Raw genomic sequence first — 20337 nt, 5'->3', positions numbered from 1 at the left:
TGACTTTATGATGAGCGTTTAGCATAATGGATATCCATCACAATATGTTTCTTCGGTTTGTTTGTTTTGCGAATCTGACGCATCTTTGTATTATTCACAACCGAAATATAAAAACCGTATTGACAAAGGGCAATATTCGATATTATTCTAATAACTATAATTTCACTGCCAGCGTATTTCCGCTTTTGACATATACGAGCGTACATTGTTATGTACTTCATCTTTTGACACTATTGATCATTGTCTGCTTTAAGTTTTTGACAGTTATTGATCGACAACAGATTTAACTTGTAACATCTATCGACTGCTGACATATTTCTTCTTCTAATTTTGTGTTACCTTTATCGATCACGAGCATATTTCAGCTTCTGACATTTATTAATGACTGATTTTCAAAACTAGCCTGACATATACTAGTACTTTAATGACATCCACATTTCAATCTTGAAACATTTATCCATTATGGCTGACATACTTCAGCTTGATATTTACATTTCATAATCGGTTTACATATATGTCAACAAGTGACATTATATTATATTCATAGCGGACCCATTTAAGCTTTTGACATATATTTATAGCTGATATATTTATGACATATATCCATGTCGACATATAACATCTTAATATTTATTGATAGCCAACATATTGCAGCTTGTGATATTTATTGATCGGAAACACATTCATTACGTAGCATCCGGCACTACAGCTATAAATTATTAAAGTGCTATGGAATTTCTAGGACATTTTTTTTTCAATTTATGTTTTGTTACACATTGCGTTTTATAGCTGCCATCAGCGGCCTCTAATCTGAATGCACCTCATTTGCTACGTCTTGGTGCTTCAAGATGTGACGAAATACTTCTTAGCATGGCGAGGAGAAACACATTTGATATTAGTGGAAAGGCTGATGGTGGTGCCATCTAAGGGCCATAATCATCCAAAAAACAGGCCAGTAAACCAAGCTGACATAGATTAATCTAACCAGAAGGTCTTCATATTTTACTGTCGACACCTTGAACTGGCGAAGATAACAGAACTTACTGGATATGGGCAAGTGAAAAAGAAAAAAAAAAAGAAAGAAAGAAAACCGGTTTGATTTGGTCTAACGACACCAGCCTGTCTTAGTGCCATAGTGGTTAAGCCATCGGACATTGATAGGTACTGGGATCGCATCCTGGTATCGGTATCCACATTGCGTTTTAACGGGTGAATGTGGAGATGTACGGCCACTACACAGACTTCTCTCTTTCTTTAAGCATTAACAGTTAATCGCTAACCTTCGGTTTTGCACAGACAACCGAAGTGTGCCTAGGACAGTGTGTTTGAACATTAATCGGATGCAGGCACTACAGTTAAAATATAAATTTATGACACAATCTCTGCAGTATGTAAATCAGTATAAGCAATGCAAGTAACCATGCTGATGCCATTCAATGGTGGCCAAGATTTTGGTTTCACCTCGTTTAACGATTTATGAATTCTTATAGGTTAAAATGGTCATTACAGTACAGCTGTTTTACTGAAATGTTTTATTTGCTTCTGTTTTCACACTGATGACATCTAGACATGAACCACCGACAGTGTAGAAAGAAAACAAGAAAGGCATGTTTTGTTTAATGACGCACTCAAGACTTTATTTATGGTTATATGTTATATGGATCGGACATATAGTTAAGGACCACACTATAGGGCTGCTAGATTTTATTTTTTTAAATCCGCTAGCCATGGGATCAGTAATTTTAAAAAGTTACTGGCTACGATTAAAAATTCACTAGTTAATACAATTTTGCTAAATAATAGTAAAATTCGGATATGTCGCCTAAAGGATGATCTATAGCTTAGAAACACTAACATTGAGGGGTTGGGGTCAGGATATTTATATTTACAAAATAGACTTAACTGCAACATTTGGCCAAAACAAAATCACTAGCCGTCGGGCATGGCAATAGTAGTTATTTACTAGCCCAACATTGAATATCACTAGCCGTGATAATGGGGGTACCACAATCTATAAGTCCTGACACAGATAACTAGAGAAGAAATTCCCTACCGTCACTCCATGGGCTACTCCTTTTAGTTGCCAGCAAGGGAACTTTGATATGTACGATCCCACAGACAGGATAGTACATATCACGGTCTTTGTTACACCAGTTACAGTATACTGGCTGCAATGAGCCTACAAGGCATTTTCCTCTCACACTAACCTTTTTTTTTTCAACGAAAGAACATTCACACTGCTCGCACTTTGATATCAGGTTGTTAGATGTTTCTTTCTAGAACGCGTGGGATGTAACTAATAAGCAGCCCTATACATGTACTTGCAGCAACTTGTGACAATGATTGACTCAAATTTGGAATACTACACCCAATAATCTCAACACTCACAGACATCTTTGTAAGGCGTCGGCTATTTTAAGATTAAATCGATGCGTTGACTTATTGATGTTTGTGTGAATTTAACGTCTGCATTACGAACAGAATAAAACAGTCTAAAGAAACGTGCAATATTAGTTTCTAAATACGTATCTCATGAAATGATTAAAGACATTAAATTTTTGTGCTAAACGCTTGGCATACGCGCACAACACAACGAACAATTCTGTTTCGTATATATGATACACTGGTTTGGTTATCAACATTAAAAAAACCTATATACTGTGAAGTATAACTGTAGAACTATTTGATCTGTATATATTTTGGATTTGCTTTTACCAGCAGTGTATAATATAATACACATAATGCATCGGCTATTACGAACTGAATATAACAGTCTAAAGAAACATGTAACGCTAACTGCTAAATACGTAACTCATGAAATGATTAAGGATATTTGTGATAACCGCTTCGTATACGTGCACAACACAACATACTTAGAAAACAACTGTTCGATTATGGTACACTAGCTATATATAGAATACACTAGTTTGGCTATCAACATTAAAAAAACAATCCATACAATGCGACGTATAACTATAGCAATATTCGAGCTGTATCTGTTATTTTTATTTTACCAGAAGTGGATAAAAGTACAATATTATTTCATTATATTCTTTGCCAAAGTATAAGTAGTTTGTCAAAGCGGTTTATACGAATTTGGGGATAGCATATCAATATGTTTCACATGCATTTCTTCATTCAACAGGTGAGGGTTATTTAATCGACGAAAATAGGTGTCTGACGATTACACGTATCTCTGGTTCTAGCGTGTTACACCGCTGACACCACGTACACTACTTACTTGTATTCCAATCACTAGCACGGACTCTTTTATATAGACTTTTCAACAAAGCAGAACATACCACATCCCCTGATACACCAGTCGAGAAGCACTGATTGAGAAGGACGATAACTCATAGGATCCACTAACAGTTTATCGGGTCTATCGATCTTATGGCCCGTCGTAACTCCATCACTGTGCAATATCCCGCTCCAGTTTACAGTCAAATTAGACTGTCTGATCCCTTATCCCTAACAGGATCATCAAGGCAATCCAGGTTAAACGGCCTCGTGGTCTGCTAAGGTTCCTCCAGCGATGAAATCGTTATTAAACTTCGCATAGTATAAGCAGGTCATAATGAACTAACTTGCCATTACCTAAAAGACTCGTAATGGAACATTTTAGCACCAACGCTCAATAATAGGCCAATCGTGAAAAGGGTTGTACCTAAAAATCGATTAAATTGTTGGCGATTTCACCAAAAAACTACAGTCGTTAAAAGGGGTAATGATACAGATGTTCGGTTCACTAGGGTTTTTTTCTTCCAATTTTGTCTCATTTTAAAATTATGTTTTCTGCGACAGTTCTTGTAAACGATGTCCTTGTCAAATGCTCAATCACACATCTATAAATGTTTAATTAAGCTTTTGAATGGTTGTGTTTTAAAAATAAATATTCTAGCGACAGATTTTCATTGTGAAATATCATTTAATAGCCAAGTAATATAATGTGATTTTTCTACAAACATTAATTAAAATAACAGAGCGACATCTATGAATAAAACTATTATTTCAAAGTTGGCGGACTAAGGTTCCCCAAAGGAGTAATTACTGTTCATCTTCCTCGACTGTTAGGTCTCTCGATAACATTAATAATTTACGAATCCGGTCGTCAAATGCCATGAAGTAACACCATTCGCACAGACATTCTTTATGACACAACTATTCTTACGATAGTTCTGCTTGTGTTGGGCATCGATTTTATCGATGTGTGTGTGTGTGTGTGTGTGTGTGTGTGTGTGTGGTGTGTGGCGGATGTATGTATCTCTGAGTGTATTTGTGTGATGTGGTGTGGTGGATGTATGTATGTCTGAGTGTGTTTCTTTGTATGTGATGTGGTGTGGTGGATGTATGTGTGTGTGTGTCTCTCTGTGTGTGTGTGTGTGTGTGTGTGTGTGTGTGTTTGTGTGTGTGCGTGCGTGTGTGTGTTCGTGTGTAATGAGGTTAGGTGGATATGTGTGTGGTGGATGTATATGTGTGTGTGTGTGTGTGTGCGCGCGCACGCGCGCGATGTGGTATGGTGGATGGGTGTGTAAGTGTGTGTGATGTGGTGTGGTGGATGGGTGTGTGTGTTAATTTGTTTGTGATGTGGTGTGGTGGATGGGTGTGTTTGTTTGTGTGTGATGTGGTGTGGTGGATAAGGGTGTGTGTGTTTGTTTGTTGGTGTGTGATGTGGTGTAGTGGATGGTTTGTTGGTGTGTGATGTGGTGTAGTGGATGGGTGTGTTTGTTTGTGTGTGATGTAGTGTGGTAGATAGGGGTGTGTGTGTGTTGGCTTATTTGTATGTAATGTGGTGTGTGTGTGTGTGTGTGTGTGTGTGTGTGTGTGTGTGATTTGTTTGTTTGTGTAATGTGGTGTGGTGGATAGGGATGTGTGTGTTGGTTTGTTTGTGTGTGATGTGCTGTGGTGGATAGGTGTGTGTGTGTGTGTGTGTGTGTGTGTGTGTGTTGGTTTGTTTGTGTGTGATGTGGTGTGGTGGATAGGTTTGTGTGTGTGTGTGTTGGTTTGTTTGTGTGTGATGTGGTGTAGTGGATGGGTGTGTTTGGGTGTGATGTGATGTGGTGCATGAGGGTGTGTGTGTGTGTGTGTGTTTGTTTGTTGGTGTGTAATGTGGTGTAGTGGATGGGTGTGTTTGTTTGTGTGTGTGACGGAACATGCTCTTATTTCTTTTCGCCTGTGGCGATATTAATTGTTTTAGAGGGCCGTGTGCAGTTCCAATATGCACTTAAGCCCAGATGGGCACTTTGTTACGTAATACCTCCGCGCGACCGTGGTCGAGCTGTGCCTAATACACACCCAGCCCAGGTGCGGAGGCCATGTGGCCAGTAGTTACGTAATACCTCCGCGAGTGCAGTTTTTACGACCGTGATTTTGGCGACTAGGCGTCAGCAAGTCTGGCCATCGAAGGAAAATTGTCGTCTTGGTCGCTGTGGAAATATCACTTGTAGGTATTCGATGCCGCGATGTACCCCCAGGCGATACTGGGTTTTCATAATAAATAGCTAGGGTTTTAGAGATATCAGGGAGAAACATAGGAAGGCTTCCAGGGGGAACGTTGTCCGTCCGGACTGGTAATTATATATTATTTCTGCTCTGCTGTATAACCTTGATGTGATTGATGTGACTTTAAATATTTTAATACTGTATAATACCAATATTATTTAGACGGTGCTGCCGGTAATCTGACGCAGTAAACTGTAGGCTCACTGTTCTATATATATAAAGCTTAACCAGTCATCCTAGAGGACCTAGGTAAACTGTGGGTTATTGTCTTTATTGTGATAGGTACCAGTTTAATTCTGTATTACAATGTTATTGAATGAGTAGTTAAAGATTAATTAAAAATTAACCAGTTAGGAATAGAGTTGTAATTCCTTTATTACTTAAATTCCCCTGGAAGCGTTTCTCAATTATCACACGTGTGAGTGTTGTGTCACGGTGAAGTGATTAGAATATTGTGTAAACTAGACACCTAGAGATTAACTAATTAAGTGATCAGTTCTGGGCTGTTATTATATGTTGTTGTTAATTAACTACTGCGGCAGTACATTTGTCAGCGTAGATTAATACAGATTCCAAAGTGTATTGTGTTTTTGTTGTGTTTTCTAGTGAACTAAACGTGCTATATTATACATACTTTATATAAGATCTTATCTCTGATCATACCTAGAGACGAGCCACGCGGGTATAACTGCCCGTTACAGAGAGATCTAATAGATATACAGTTAGGATAGATATTTGGATAATCGTGTTTTATTCAGTTACGGGTATTATAGGATCCCCGTGACAGTGTGAGATGTGGTGTAGTGGATGGGTGTGTGTGTATTGATTTGTTTGTTTGTGTGTGATGTGGTGTGGTAGGTAGGGGTGTGTGCGTTTTTGTGTGCTTGTGTGTGATGTGGTGGATGGGTGTGTGTGTGTTGGCCTGTTTGTAAGTGATGTGGTGTAGTGAATAGGTGTGTTTGTTTGTCTGTGTGTGTGCGCGTGTGTGTGTGTGTGTGTGTGTGTGTGTGTGTGTTTGTGTGGATGTGGATGTGTCGATACATGCATGTGTGTGCGTGCGTGCATGCGTGCGTGTGTATGTGTGTGTGTATTTATGTGTGTATGTGTATGTGTGCATGTATTTATTCATTGCTATAATTCTAGATTCATTAAAATACTATTAACCATAATATTAAATGCTGACAAATGCTGTTTATTTGTTGTTGTTTGTTTTGTGTGGATGTATTTTGTTTTCTGTTTGCTTTTTTTTTAATTCGACATAATTGCCTGACTAGCTCGGCTGTAGATTTACCAAACGGCATCGATTTTACGTCAGTTAGAAGTTACAATATTTAATTGAAGATGTTTCTCAAGTCAATCTGTATCTGTTTACAGTCTCATTTGTCATATTTGCACATTTCAGAAACCAACAGTTTGATGATTTATGTGCATTAAGTTAATGTTTTAAAGATGAGCACACATAGGAGTAGCATATGTTAAATTTAAGACTATCTATCTATCCACCCGTCCGTCCGTTTCTTCGTCCATTTACACATCTATCTCTTTACAGATAATCCATCCATATATTTATATCTAAAACATTTGTGTAGGGTCTGTTGTACAATATTCAGCCTGTTTATTGGAAGCAGCTTTGTGTATCTTTTAAACACCTCGAATATAGTCTAAACGTAATGTATCTCTCTATAAAGGTTTCAGAATTGTAGCAATTACTAGATGGGGCGGGAAGTAGCCCTGTGGTACAGCGCTCGCTTGATGCGCTTTCCGTTTGGGATCGATCCTCGTCGGTGGGCCCATTGGGATAGTTCTCGTTCCAGCCAGTGCTCCACAACTGGTGTAACAAAGGTCGTGGTATTTACTATCCTGTCTGTGGGATGGTGGGATGCGGGTTTCCTATCTTTATATATTTGTGGTTCTTAACCATATGTCTTACGCCATTTAACCGTAAATAAAATGTGTTGAGTGCGTCGTAAAATAACACGTCTTTCCTTCCAATTACTAGATGTGCAAAGGGTTTTCATATTCTAATTGAAGAGAATGTTGTTGTTAACTAAAACGTGTTACCTAACATATTGAAGCATGAAGTTTGGAAAATAACTGGCTTCTGTCAACATGTCTAGTCTTCAAAATGGAATCTAAACACGTCAAAGGAAAAAGTGGTCACTGGAACCATTCTTCCCATTCCCACAAGTACGTAATTAGTCTTTGATGGTCAACCACCGATGATTTCTGGGTTAGCTTCAAAACCGAATTACTGAGTCGGTCAGTAAACTATTTCCTACTAATTGTTTACATGGAAGGTTTCTTGGTGTTTCAACTTTCCGCAATTACCGTCCATTAGCAAGAAGAAACATTTCCCACAAACATGATTTACTTTCAGATAACACTGAGTGGATCAAATGAAAGTTTGAAGGGAGCTGATTTTGATAACAGACGCACAGCATAAACATGGACGCATAGGACGACTGAAAAGCAATGCGGTAGTCTACACCATTACGTTACAGACGAAACTTCAAGACGATTAAGTCCTTGCCGGTAATGTACGAGGTATTTATTGCCACAAAATTGCTTCCAGACAGGAAAATTACCGCCTCTTTATGACTTAATAGCACAATTTAGTGATCTTTGCCAAATGCGGTTATCAGTCTTGTGAAAACACCTGTGAATGGGTTTGTCTTGACAAGTCCGTTCTGCTTTATTGAATAACGTTTTGTTTGTAATGTTTACTGATTTTTGTTTTGCAAACAATATGTTTCCTCGGCATCCTGTTGTTAAACGTTAGCGAAACATTATCGGCTGTTTAATATATTTTGCAGTCTGCCTTATGAATACAGTCTAAGTGAACAGCAGTTCGTTACGCTCTGTTCCACAACGTTTAATGGATACAATTCCTGCAATATCCCCTTATTAAAACGTTAACGGGCGATTATCGTATTGGTGTTTTAACTTAACATGCGCCGATAATGTGGTTAATTGTTTCCTGTATTTAATTTTTGAGACTAGGTTAATTTTGTTTTAAATGAAAAAATTTCACATCTTAAATATTTAAACACACAAACACAAACCAACGAAAGAAACTCCCACCCACCCACCTCCATAAAAGTAATTTATTCATCATCATGGAGTCGGAGCAAAGTTTCAAGGCATTGAATTATATTTTGATATTCGAGATGCATGAACACTTCCAGATAATGTCGACGGTGTGGGTTCACATCTCAGTACTGTGTTTAAAACATATTCTAATAATAAACTGGGCTTTTACTTACTTGATGATGACATATTGTTTTAACAGGTACACTTATTACTGTTGGGTCATGTTGTTTCAGAATTGTTTAAGTATAAATGGTCTTATAAATAACCACTAAATCTAAAATTTGCTCTCGAACTAAGATGTGACAAGGTCGACATCATGCATCATCTAGACCGGTTACCTAAGTGTTCATGCATCTCAATCAAATCTCAACATGTAATTCAATACCTTGAAATACCATGACGACGAATATATTATGTATAACAGTAGTAGTGGTGTATTAGCAGTATTAACCATTTAAATCAATCACTTACATCAATTATGTATTGAGAGCATACAACACTAGCACAGCAACAAACACAAAGCAAAAACAGTGTAAATTGTATGCTCGTGAGCAATAAATAAACTTAAAACTTGTTACAATAACATAACTTATGACATGTAACCTCTAGAATGTGATCATGCGTTGAGTTCACATGTTCTGAATAAAATCTAGAATAATGTATTATTTGTAAATCTGAATAGACTGTCTGGGGCAATATATTTACCATATCTTCCCGATGACGGTATCAGTCTGGAACAATCCATTACTGTTTCACATACAATCACCAAATACGCTAGTGCTCACAGAATAATAGCTCCCAGTTGGCATTGTTTAGTTTATAGTTTAATCCGTCTGCCAAGAACACATCTCTAACCTCCAAAGTCAAAACATTATCAGTTCTGTTTTAACAAGCGATCATGTACCGCGGGTGCCTTGTCATTCCCTATCCGTCAAGATAATATGACATCAATATCTCGACTTAGTCAGACGCAAAGGATCCTGAATTGTCAGTAATTGAGTGTAATACATCCAGTTTCTTATCAGGATCAACTTGAAACGTATCATACGCTTTCACCACTCTTATCTACTCTGGCTATCGGTTTCAGCGATGGCCCCATTCCATTAAAGACGCACGTTTCAATTCGTGTTAGACGCAAGCGTGAAGGTTTCCCTGACATGCGACAGTTGACCTGTGTGCCTCCATTAGAGTTAGCAGAAGCCCACAGCGAGCGAGACACTTCACCTGGAATTATTGTGACTGGCTTTGGCAACAAAGAGTTGTGAATTCACACAGGAGCAAATTAAACTCCCATTTGATCCTTTCCATTGACTAGATTCGCTATCTCACGGAAGCGGGTCTTCATTAAACAACGTCCACGCCGGACAATGATCGGGTCAGTTTGACGGACAGCTCAGAGTGTTAGGTAGAGGACAGGGCAAGAGAACAACATCAGAAAACAAGACAGGTTCTGAGTCCATTGTCCAACAGTATTAAACTTTTACACACAGTCACTATAGTCCCTACTTTGTGTCTCCGTCTAACAGCCCTGGGTTTGTTAAAAAGAAGATAGCCTGTGCAGTTTGGTGTGACTGGAGACTATGGGGTGATAATATAATTTATCACGCTTCAAGCAGAGTTCCACAAATGGTTGAGAAAGTCGCTAGCCCTCACAAAAGCTTTGCCTAATGCCTTATGTATTATAATTTTAAAAAAATGATAATTTCCACTAGCCCAGACCGACATTTCGCTAGTTACAACCGCTGGCTATTGTATTTGTCGCAGTGCTCAGCATGGCTCTCTATACAAAACAGAGATGATGGCTTAATCTAACACACCACTTCTGTAAGCATTTGGGTTTACTGGACGTTCATCAAGTCTGTATGCTATCAAGGTTAAGGTATGCCTAAACCGGGCCCATTTTCTGACTGTTGAACCTTTATAAACACACTGCCAGAGAAAGGACAGCACACACTTCTATTTACGATTGGCCAACTCCCCCCACCCCCCATCCCCCCCCCCTCTCTCTCTCTCTCTCTCGCTCTTATTAACCATCACAAACAATTTTGAGAGAGAGAGAGAGAGAGAGAGAGAGAGAGAGAGAGAGAGAGAGAGAGAGAGAGAGAGAGAGAGAGAGAGAGAGAGAGAGAGAGAGACAGAATAGGTGGGTGTATTTTTATATGAAAAACAAATGGCATTACTACAATAATTTTGGATATAAAGATAAATATATAACCGTGCATAACCAACACATTTTTTCGAGTTAATACTGTTGTTTTCTCCACAAATAAACAATCATTTTACATTATAAAGTATGGTACGGTTTCAGATAAATATGAGCATGTGTGGCACACATGACAACTGTGTTACCATGTAGTTTACTTTAGACAAACCACACTTCCCCAGTGCGGTGTTTAAATCATTTCCTAAGAGGCGACCAGTTGTCTAAAGAAAGTATCCCACGGAGCCGCGGGCGGAGAGCTGAAGTTTTGAGTTGTTAAGAGTATCAAGACTGTTGATGCTCGACAATAGATTAATCCTGTTATTGGCTCTCTGTGTGTCTTCCATTGTTCCCACGTGGAGAAGGGTCCGACATTTCCACCATCAAATTTTCTCAAGTACTTCCATTAGAACGAAGGTGCTGAGAAGTTATTTTACATAATAAAAAGCCCATTTTCTTTCTATCGTGACCTTTCAGGTGGGTCTTCAATTTTCACATGGACACAAGTTCTTGACACTGTTTTTGCTCTTTTGTCGAAATTTTAGGTGGAGTAGGTGTCAAAATCACGAAGTGGGTTTGTTTATTAAACATGTGTTACATAACGGGATAAATGTACACGTACGTGAATTATAAAGTGATAATAATTCTCTGTTTCGTTTAGAATGAATCCCTTCCAATAACAACGTGTAATTTTGATTGTGTAAGAAAGACTCTGCAATGATTTCTTATCATCGAGCGTGGTCGAGCGAGAGAGAGAGAGAGAGAGAGAGAGAGAGAGAGAGAGAGAGAGAGAGAGAGAGAGAGAGAGAGAGAGAGACAGAGAGACAGAGAGAGACAGAGACAGGGAGAATGACAGAATACAAGTGAGAGACAGCCAGTAACAGACAGCTGATAGCATGACTTTTGTATTTTGTTTTCTGTTTGTTGTCCCCTGCGCGTGCTGTAACCTCACCGTGGTGCAGGGGTGTAACATTCTCTTTGAGAATGGCCAATACAGCACAAATTGAAGTTTAGAGTACAAGTCAGTATCTATCTGTGATATTTGTATTTGTATTGTTGCTCACAGTTCTTTACACTGTTTTTATTTATATCTTGAATTTTTCTGTTGATGTTGATCATCACCTTATTTGTTTTCATTACCATAGTTTGACACCCAATAGCCGATGTATTTTTCGTGCTGGGGTGTCGTTAATCATTCATTCATTCATTCATTCATTCATTCTGTTTGTTGATGGGGTTTTGCGCGGGGGGGGGGGGGAGTAGGTTGTTGGTTGTTGTTGGTTTTGTTATTGTTGTTGTTGTTTTGTTTGTTTGGTTGGAGTTTTTGGGGGGGGGGGTTTGGGGGTGCTGTTATCGTTGTTTGTTTTATTGAGGGGGGGGCAGGGTTTGGGGGGAGGCGTGGGAGTGGTATTGTTGTTTTTTTGTTTTTGTTTTCTTTTTGCTCTGGAGTATACATGGATACGCGCGAAAATAATTGTTCAATGCAAGCATAATACCGGGATAACCATTTAAACGCTAATTTTCAGCACTTACATTCAGTAGTTTATTTATTACTTATATATACATATATACAGTATATTCCAAGCTATAGCTGAAGCTAACCAGTGCAACCTGTTACCAAACTGTTCAATCCGAAGTTTTGTTTGTGTCAATATTCATCTGCTAGTATTTAATATTCAAAAGTCCTACCTGTAATCATATTGACCATCGGTCAACTCCAGTATGTCATAATGAAAGCTGTGAAGCGCACACACATCCTCGCTCCATTAGAAAATCATCTTTCTCAAACATCGTCATAGCGAACAGTGTTGTTCACACTTCCAGATCCGTTTCAGCAGTATTTCCAAGGAAACCTCAAATGTCAGTGATGGCCAAACATATGGGCTGTAATTTGTTTTTAAAGGAGAGCAATCCCACTCTGTCAATCTACGCCGATGTTTTTGTTATAAAAATCCATTTAAAGTGATCGACTTGCACAGTGTACACAAAAATCTCCCAACATTTGATCTGAACAGTCATGCTTCACTGAACTGAAGGCGTTGTGGCTATTGTTTCCAACACGTGACTGTAGCTTCCTGTCAGTGTAAGAGAAAAGTAACTCTACAGAAGGCTACAGCCAATTATTGCAGTCATCTCGACATCAGTGGCCACCAGGGCAGTTCCATAAATACTCACATGACGTCGGGGGTAGGTGGGTGATTGTGGAGTTTCGTTCCAGTACACAACGACCATAGATCTAACATAATTAAATAAGATGCCTTTATTGACGTTAACAGCATCCAGCAGAGTCACTATGAATTAAAAATACATCCTCCTCATTCCTTCCTGTTTCAACTAGAGTTCCACGAATTGGACATGGTATGTGCTGTCTTGTCAATATATATAAAGCCTCATGCTTCATTCAGGAGAAGCGTATTTGAAAGCAGCGGGTTGTTTTCATAAATCTCATTTTCTAAACCAAATGCAATTACTATCTGTTCAGATCTCATTTGGCGGCAGCGAGTTTCGTTTTTAATGTTCAAAACCAAATGTCACAATCAGCATCATTTGACGGCAGAGAGGTTCTTACCTCTTTTCAAACCAAATGTCATAATCAGCATTGCCCAGATCTTATTTGACGGCAGAGGGGTTATTCCCTCTTTTTTAAACCAGTTCTCGTAATCACCATTAGTCAGAACTATTAGACGAAAAAGATCTTCTTTATTTTTAAACCAAATGTCGTAATCAGCATATGTCAGACACCCAGTAACCCTCATAAAACACTGTGCTGAATTATCGATAAACAATCGTTGACTTCCTCTCTCCACCTCCCCATGAGATGATTTCTTGAAAACCCTTAACTCAGGCAGCAGAATTACAGAGCCTAGCAGGCGGTAAATCGGAACGAAACCACCATTCTTCAACGCACACTTAAAGTGATTCTTTTTCCAAATATAACCAACAACACACGATACAAGCATTTGGTTTTCACTTCAGCGCACCGGTCTTTCATTTGAGTCTTTGTTTTATGGTGAGGCGCAAAGGATGAAAAATTTCAAAAATTTATGGTAAACGCCTTTAGCATAAAAAAAAGAGAAGCACCTGGAGTATTCCCATGAAGCCTATCTGATTCCAGCCTGCTGAAGACCGTGGATTTATTTCTTCCCTTTTCACATCCGTTTAACATTAGTTTTATCTGGTCTTTGAACGGAAGGCGGAGACAGCTTCTTAATCTCTCCGGAGAGAAACACCACACTAGTATAATTAGATCGTTAGCAACGTTGTGGATGGATTTGCTTCTTTTGTGTGTGTAATTATATGTTTTGTGTGTGTGTGTGTGTGTATGTGTGTGTGTGTGTGTGTGTGTGTGTGTGTGTGTGTGTGTGTGTGTGTGTGTGTGTGTGTGTGTGTGTGTATGTGTGTGTAAATGTGTGTGGGGGAGGGGGTAGGTATGGGTTTTTTTATGCATGTTTGCGCGCGCGCGCGTGTGTGTGTGTGTGTGTGTGTGTGTGTGTGTGTGTGTGTGTGTGTGTGTGTGTGTGTGTGCTCGCGTGCGTATGTAAGTGTGTGTTGTTTGTTTACAAGTTGTAAAGAAAACCAAGAAGGAATAAATGTTTTATTTAACGAAACACACAACATTTTTATTTGCGTCGGACAATAAGTTAAGGACCACACAGATAATGCGAGAGGAAACCCGGTGTCGCCACGCCCCGGGCGACTCTTTTCGAGTGACAATGCCCACCCCCCAATTTCTATATGCACCATCCCACAGACAGGATACTACATACCACGTCCTTTATTACAAAAACAAAACAAAACAAAAAAACTGAAACTATTTTGTTACGACATAATATAACATTTGTCTGACATAATTCTTACAATATAAAAACACCCAACAGCTATTGAAACCATTGTCTAGTGCATGCACTGTGATGAACAGCCATGGGTGCAACTACAAACCAAGTTTAACTGACCTAGGACTTATAGTTTGTGAGAAACTGATCTAAACGTGAAACTTTAACGCCGCCGCCGCCGTAGAAAACGTGATACCTATATCTTGCCATTTTACTTCGTAAGACGATACAATAAATATTTTACAAAGAAAAGGAATGTTTGCTTATCCAAAATCTATAATCATTGGTTACTTGGTGTCAAAAATACTGTAATCACGCACCTGTGTGGTACAAACAAGAGATGGGGTGGTCCTTCTATAATGATAAGGTAGAGACCTTTGTTGTACCAGTCATGTTTGATGATGGTTAGTCGCAGGGCTTCTTATATATAAAACACACTTTTTGACACTGTACTAATTTTTAAACAAGTATTTAAAGAGAATAAAATTGTAGATCTGCAGATATTATGTTCTAATTGATAATATTAACGTACTTAGTATACTTTAGAATTAAGAATTGTCTGTTATTTCTTTTACGTTCACCTAAAATTGAACAAACCCCCGTTGCTACGTCTGAACCAATGGGATGACGTTATGTTGTAATGGATGTAACGGAAATTTAGTTATTTTGAATTGATTTATAATCTGTCCTGGCATTACTCTATATTGTTAGAACGTCAAAAAAGTATGTTAAAAATTTATGTTAAAAAAGTATGTTAAATTTTTTGAAATTAAAGGTAAGAAAGGTGTTATTTTCAGTTTTAAAATGTATTTTGGGTCTAGCTTGTAGTACGGCCCTGAAGGGTAATAATAATGCAACCATAAGACAATCTCTTCTGGCAAAATAAGAGAAACGCGATTTTCCTAACTGAACAAATATTCAAATCTGCATATTATCGAGTAAATCTACAATCAACAAGCAACAATAAAGACGTTAATCACAAATTCTAGATATAAATAAACAATCTCTATCTGGGGGTACAGCGCAGACTTTGCCAATACTTTAGAAGCAATCGGCAGTGTTTATTTGAACTCTGACCTCGGGGTTCACAGCTGATCACGTATCCAACTTTCTCGTTAAACTCTCTCAATTATTCACCAGCAGTTCTGCCAGACCGGGTTCACCTTTCACCCCCACGATGTAGGTGTCCTGGAACCGCTGTGATGTGCACAGGATCCTCCTCAAGTCAGTAATTGCATTATCGACATCCGAGCACAGCTAATCAGAGCGAAAACTCAAAATCAAGATGTCTACCACATGACGTGTCTTTATTTCATTTAGCAAATGTTGTGGAATAAAATTAACCGTCCAGGGCCGTATCTAGTCCACAATAACTAACGGGGAGGGGAGGGGAGGTTGTGTCAGTAAAAGTGAAGAGATGACAGTAATTGAGGTCCTTTTTTTTAGGTACACACAACTGTTAAACTAAAAACAGGTGCATGTGCAAGAAATTATGCAAGGGGAAGCGGGTTAGATGGCGAAGCTCCATCGGAAAATATAACTTTAATAAAAGGAAATTCGGGTCATCTGCCTCTTGAACCCCGCCCAATCCTAAGGTTGTGAAAAAGAAATAAGAAGGAAGATGTTATGAGACATATTTGCAAAAATAATTTTGTTTACTTTAGTAAACCTTTTAGCAGATGCTTTTATTTTAACTTTTTTATTTCTATACAAATTTTTTAAATGCATTGTATCATAGATATATGTGGTAAAAGAAATGTTTTGGAATTCTTTAAATTCTACTGATAATTATTTATTTATTCAAAACATTTTGATTTCAATCCAAAATTTTAAATTATACTTATTTTCATTTGTATATTGTTTGTTGTTGTTCGGGGGGGGGGGGGGAAGGCGAAGCCCTGTGGTAACGCGCTCGCCTGATCCGCGGTCGATCTAGGATCGATTCCTGTCAGTGTGCCACTGGGCTATTTCCCGTTCCAGTCAGTGCAGCACGATTTGTATATCAAAGGTCGTGGCATGCGCTATCCTGTGGGATGGTGCATATAAACGACCCCTTGCTACTTAATGGAAACGTGTAGCGGGTTTCCTCTCTAAGACTATATGTCATAATTACCAAATGTTTGAAATCCAATAGCCAACGATTAATAAATCAATGTCCTCTAGTGGTGTCGTTAAACAAAACAAACTTTAACTGTGTGAAGCACATGGTAGGTATTGTCTATTTTAATACTGAGAAATGTTACAAAGAGCGGGTGTCTAGTTGTGTAGAAAGAAGTTGTAACATTAGAATATACAATGTTGTTGCTTTGTTTCATGCTATTTCCGTGCACATAAGATCAGGTCAGAGTGTTTAACGTGCACATTCAGATTACGCTGTTATAGCGCACGCCTGTCCTGGGCACAGGTGTCGGCCTCGACCGGCTCCTCTGTCCAAGACAGGAAAGGGGTGGGGTGGATTGGAGGGGGGACCGACTGCACTGGCAGGTGCAGGGGAGCACCAGCAGTCCGACCGTAGCTGGTAACAGGCGGAGGGTGGTATGGTGTTATGGAATTTGGAATGTCCCGGTAGGATTGAGCCAAAGAGAAAGGGTGCGCAGTTTTTGTGAAGGAAATTAGGCACAATTTTGAACGGTCCGCCAAAAAGGAGAATATGGAGCTACGTATAGTTTTGGAAGATTAGTATGCCTTATGTGGACCTTGGTGTTCACATGTCTCCCTAGATTTCCTATAGGAGCGCTTAAAAGGGCCATAAAGAATTACGTGTACATTGTCCTGGACTCAGATATATAGACTGTGCATCGGAAGGCTAGTATTATGCCGCTAGTCGATTTTGTTTTTGGTCGAAAAACAGGCCTCTTTTATGACCATTAACAGACATATACGAAGAATTATATACTTGCAGAAGATAGGAAAAATGGTTAAATTACGTGCTCGAAAGAAAACGCCAGTGTCAGTTTTAATAGTTTATTCCACACTAAAAGTGAAAATTGAGTTCAGATCTCCCGCCATCGATAGAAACGTGTACATTATTATTTTTTTGAGTTGTCGTGATGTAAACATCCTACATTATTGAAATTCAACAACGTTATAGATCATTGTTGCCATGTTGTAAGATAATATAATGTTTGATCACCCATAATAAAGTTCTTTCCGTAATTTTAATTTTTTTTTTTTTTTTTTGTGGAGTATAATACGTTATTATTATGTCTGCTACTAAATTATTTTGTTTACAAACTAATTTCCACAATAGGTACTGAAGAAATGATAATTGTTTATTCAACATTAGTAAGGTTTTCTACTTATATAAACGTGAATATGAATTGAATATGAACAATACAATAGCAAATTTTAATAAATCAATGTGCTCTAGTGATGTCGTTAAACAAAATAAACTTTGAATTTAAACATTAATACGAAACTGAATATGAAAGATAAATACAATATGCCCAATACAAATTATTAGCGATATTTTTTGTTAAGTTTACCTTTCTGGGTATTCTGATGACTAATTAGTAATAATAAATAGGTTTAATGGTTATAAGTATTTTTATGTAAAACTAAAGTTAACAGAAAATGTACAATATAAATGTTTTAGGTCTAGTGTTAGTGTTTGCCAAACGGAGTTACTTCCCTTAATACAAAAATTCAAGTTAGCAGGTTGAAAGTGAAATGTTTTTGTTTGTTTTTGTTTTTGTTTTTGTTTGTGTGTGTGTGTTTCTTAAAAAAATAAATTAAATTGTTATTATTTGAAAGGTGGCTCATCACTACAGATAAATACAGATGATATTATTTTAAATCCTGAAAGTGTGTAATCCCTACTGTGTGCCCAGGACATTCCATTCCAATATTTATTTACATGCTCATATACCACGAAGGTTTCAAGCATGTCTGTCCTGGGCATAATCTCTGGCCTTTGCCAGTGACTAAGTCCAGGACAGAAAAGGGTGGGGGATAAGTTTGAGGTGGGCAGATTTTGGAATAAGAATTTAGTAGTGTCCAGCGACTGCGCGGACCGACTAGTAGACACCGAAAATGGGCCGTGTTCTGACAGGCTAAATTTCGATTCCTTCGGGTCTAACTAGAAAAGCTAAAGTCTACGGAGAATACCTGCTCCTAACATCATGTCCGGACTAAGAATTTAAACCCAAAAATAAGTTAGACTGCTCGGCCGAAAAGGTTTTAAGGTGATTTGAGCAATTGAACGGGCGCCAAAGTAAATTGCGTTGGACTATTTATAAAAAAATAAACATACGAATTTTGAACTCGATCGAAAAGTATTTAAAGTCCATCTAAGCCCAAAAAGGAGGTTACCTGTCCTAGTTAAGGTTGGCGCAGCAGGACTCATGGTGAGTTGATGGGCTGATCAGGTGAGAAGTTGGGGAGTCCTTCCATCAGATACTCGGTGTTACGTTCAAGGGCTCCTGTGTAGATGTCCCGCAATACCAGCTTTAAGATTCGATGAATGGTCGCGTTGGGCATCTCAGGCTGCAGGAGTCCTTGTCTGTACAGCCCGTCCTGCTGCGCTGTCACATAAAGTTGTTTCGAGCGAGGGGACCCCCGGATCTGGTACATCCCTTGTCCAGACGGGAGTTGGCCCCATTGCTTGTTTGACCACGGACCCTTAAGTTGGTGAGGGTCGGTGAAGTCCCCGATGACCGCTTCTTTATACTTCGCTGGGAGCTTGTCACAGACGAGAGTCCAGGCGGTTTGGTCGGACTTCTTCGGTGAGGTGACCGAAGACATCTTCCTCCTTTTGGACTCTCTCTGGATCTCCGCTCCAACAACAGCAACCGGAGGTGGTGGTGGACTGTCCGGTGGGTCGAGAACGACCACGTGTCCCGTGTCCATCAGTGTGGTTCCCTCAACAGGAGGAGCCTCCACTGTCAGTTGAGCTAACAGCTTTGGCCCCCCCTGGATGGTTCCTGGCGAGTGCTTCGGTCGAGTGGGTGTATCCGGTAAAGCAGAATGAACCGCCCCCGGTGGTTGAGCCACCGGGTTTGGATCACCCTGCACCGTTCCGCATCTCGTCCTCCTCTTCGGAACAGGTGGAGCCGCCCCTGGCGGTTGAGCCGCCAAGTTAGGCTCACCCTGTGTAGACTTAGGGCGCCTCCTCCTTCTTCTACTAGTTGCGCGTTTCTTATTCTCGTTTCCGTAGTACAACGTCACGGTCGCCGAGTCCCCGTTGTGCTCAATTCGGTACTTGGACAAAGGCCCAAGCGAACAAAGCACAGCCCCTAGGGTGGGGGGGGGGGGGGAGAGAAATCGCCACGTTCTCCGAACACAACCTCATCGTTCGAGATCAACTGGAGAAAAAAACCCAGGACATGGGTTGTTTTTTAACGACGCACTCAACATATTTTATTTACGGTTATATGGCGCCAGACATATGGTTAAGGACCACACAGATATTGAGAGAGGAAACCCGCTGTCGCCACTACATGGGCTACTCTTTAAGATTAGCAGCAAGGGATATTTTATATGCACCATCCCATAGACAGAATAATACATACCACTGCCTTTGTTACACCAGTTGTGGAGCGCAGACTGGAACAAGAAATAGCCCAATTGGCCCCTGACTGGGATCGATCCTATATCGATCGCGCATCAGGCGAGCGCTGTATCACTGAGCTACGTCCCGCCCTAAGTATGTAATACAGAGGTATAGGTGAAGATGTGCTACACCTTCCTACTGAACAATGGACTAAGAGTGGT

General features: G+C 39.4%; 1 protein-coding gene across 1 annotated transcript in view; it reads right to left on the bottom strand.

Moving 5' to 3' along the window:
* LOC121371463 overlaps positions 1–12862 on the bottom strand; it is a 30847-nt gene extending 17985 nt beyond the window's left edge. Inside the window, exon 1 of the mRNA XM_041497373.1 lies at positions 12482–12862. The gene's annotated coding sequence lies outside the window, so the exon portion shown is untranslated. The remainder of the gene's footprint in view (positions 1–12481) is intronic.
* Positions 12863–20337: the final 7475 nt, after the last annotated feature.

This window comes from Gigantopelta aegis, chromosome 4 (genome assembly GCF_016097555.1).
Source record: "Gigantopelta aegis isolate Gae_Host chromosome 4, Gae_host_genome, whole genome shotgun sequence".
Taxonomy (NCBI): Eukaryota; Metazoa; Mollusca; class Gastropoda; order Neomphalida; family Peltospiridae; genus Gigantopelta; species Gigantopelta aegis.
The sequence above is the reverse complement of the archived record's forward strand: the minus strand, read 5'-3'. Positions and strand labels throughout refer to the sequence as shown.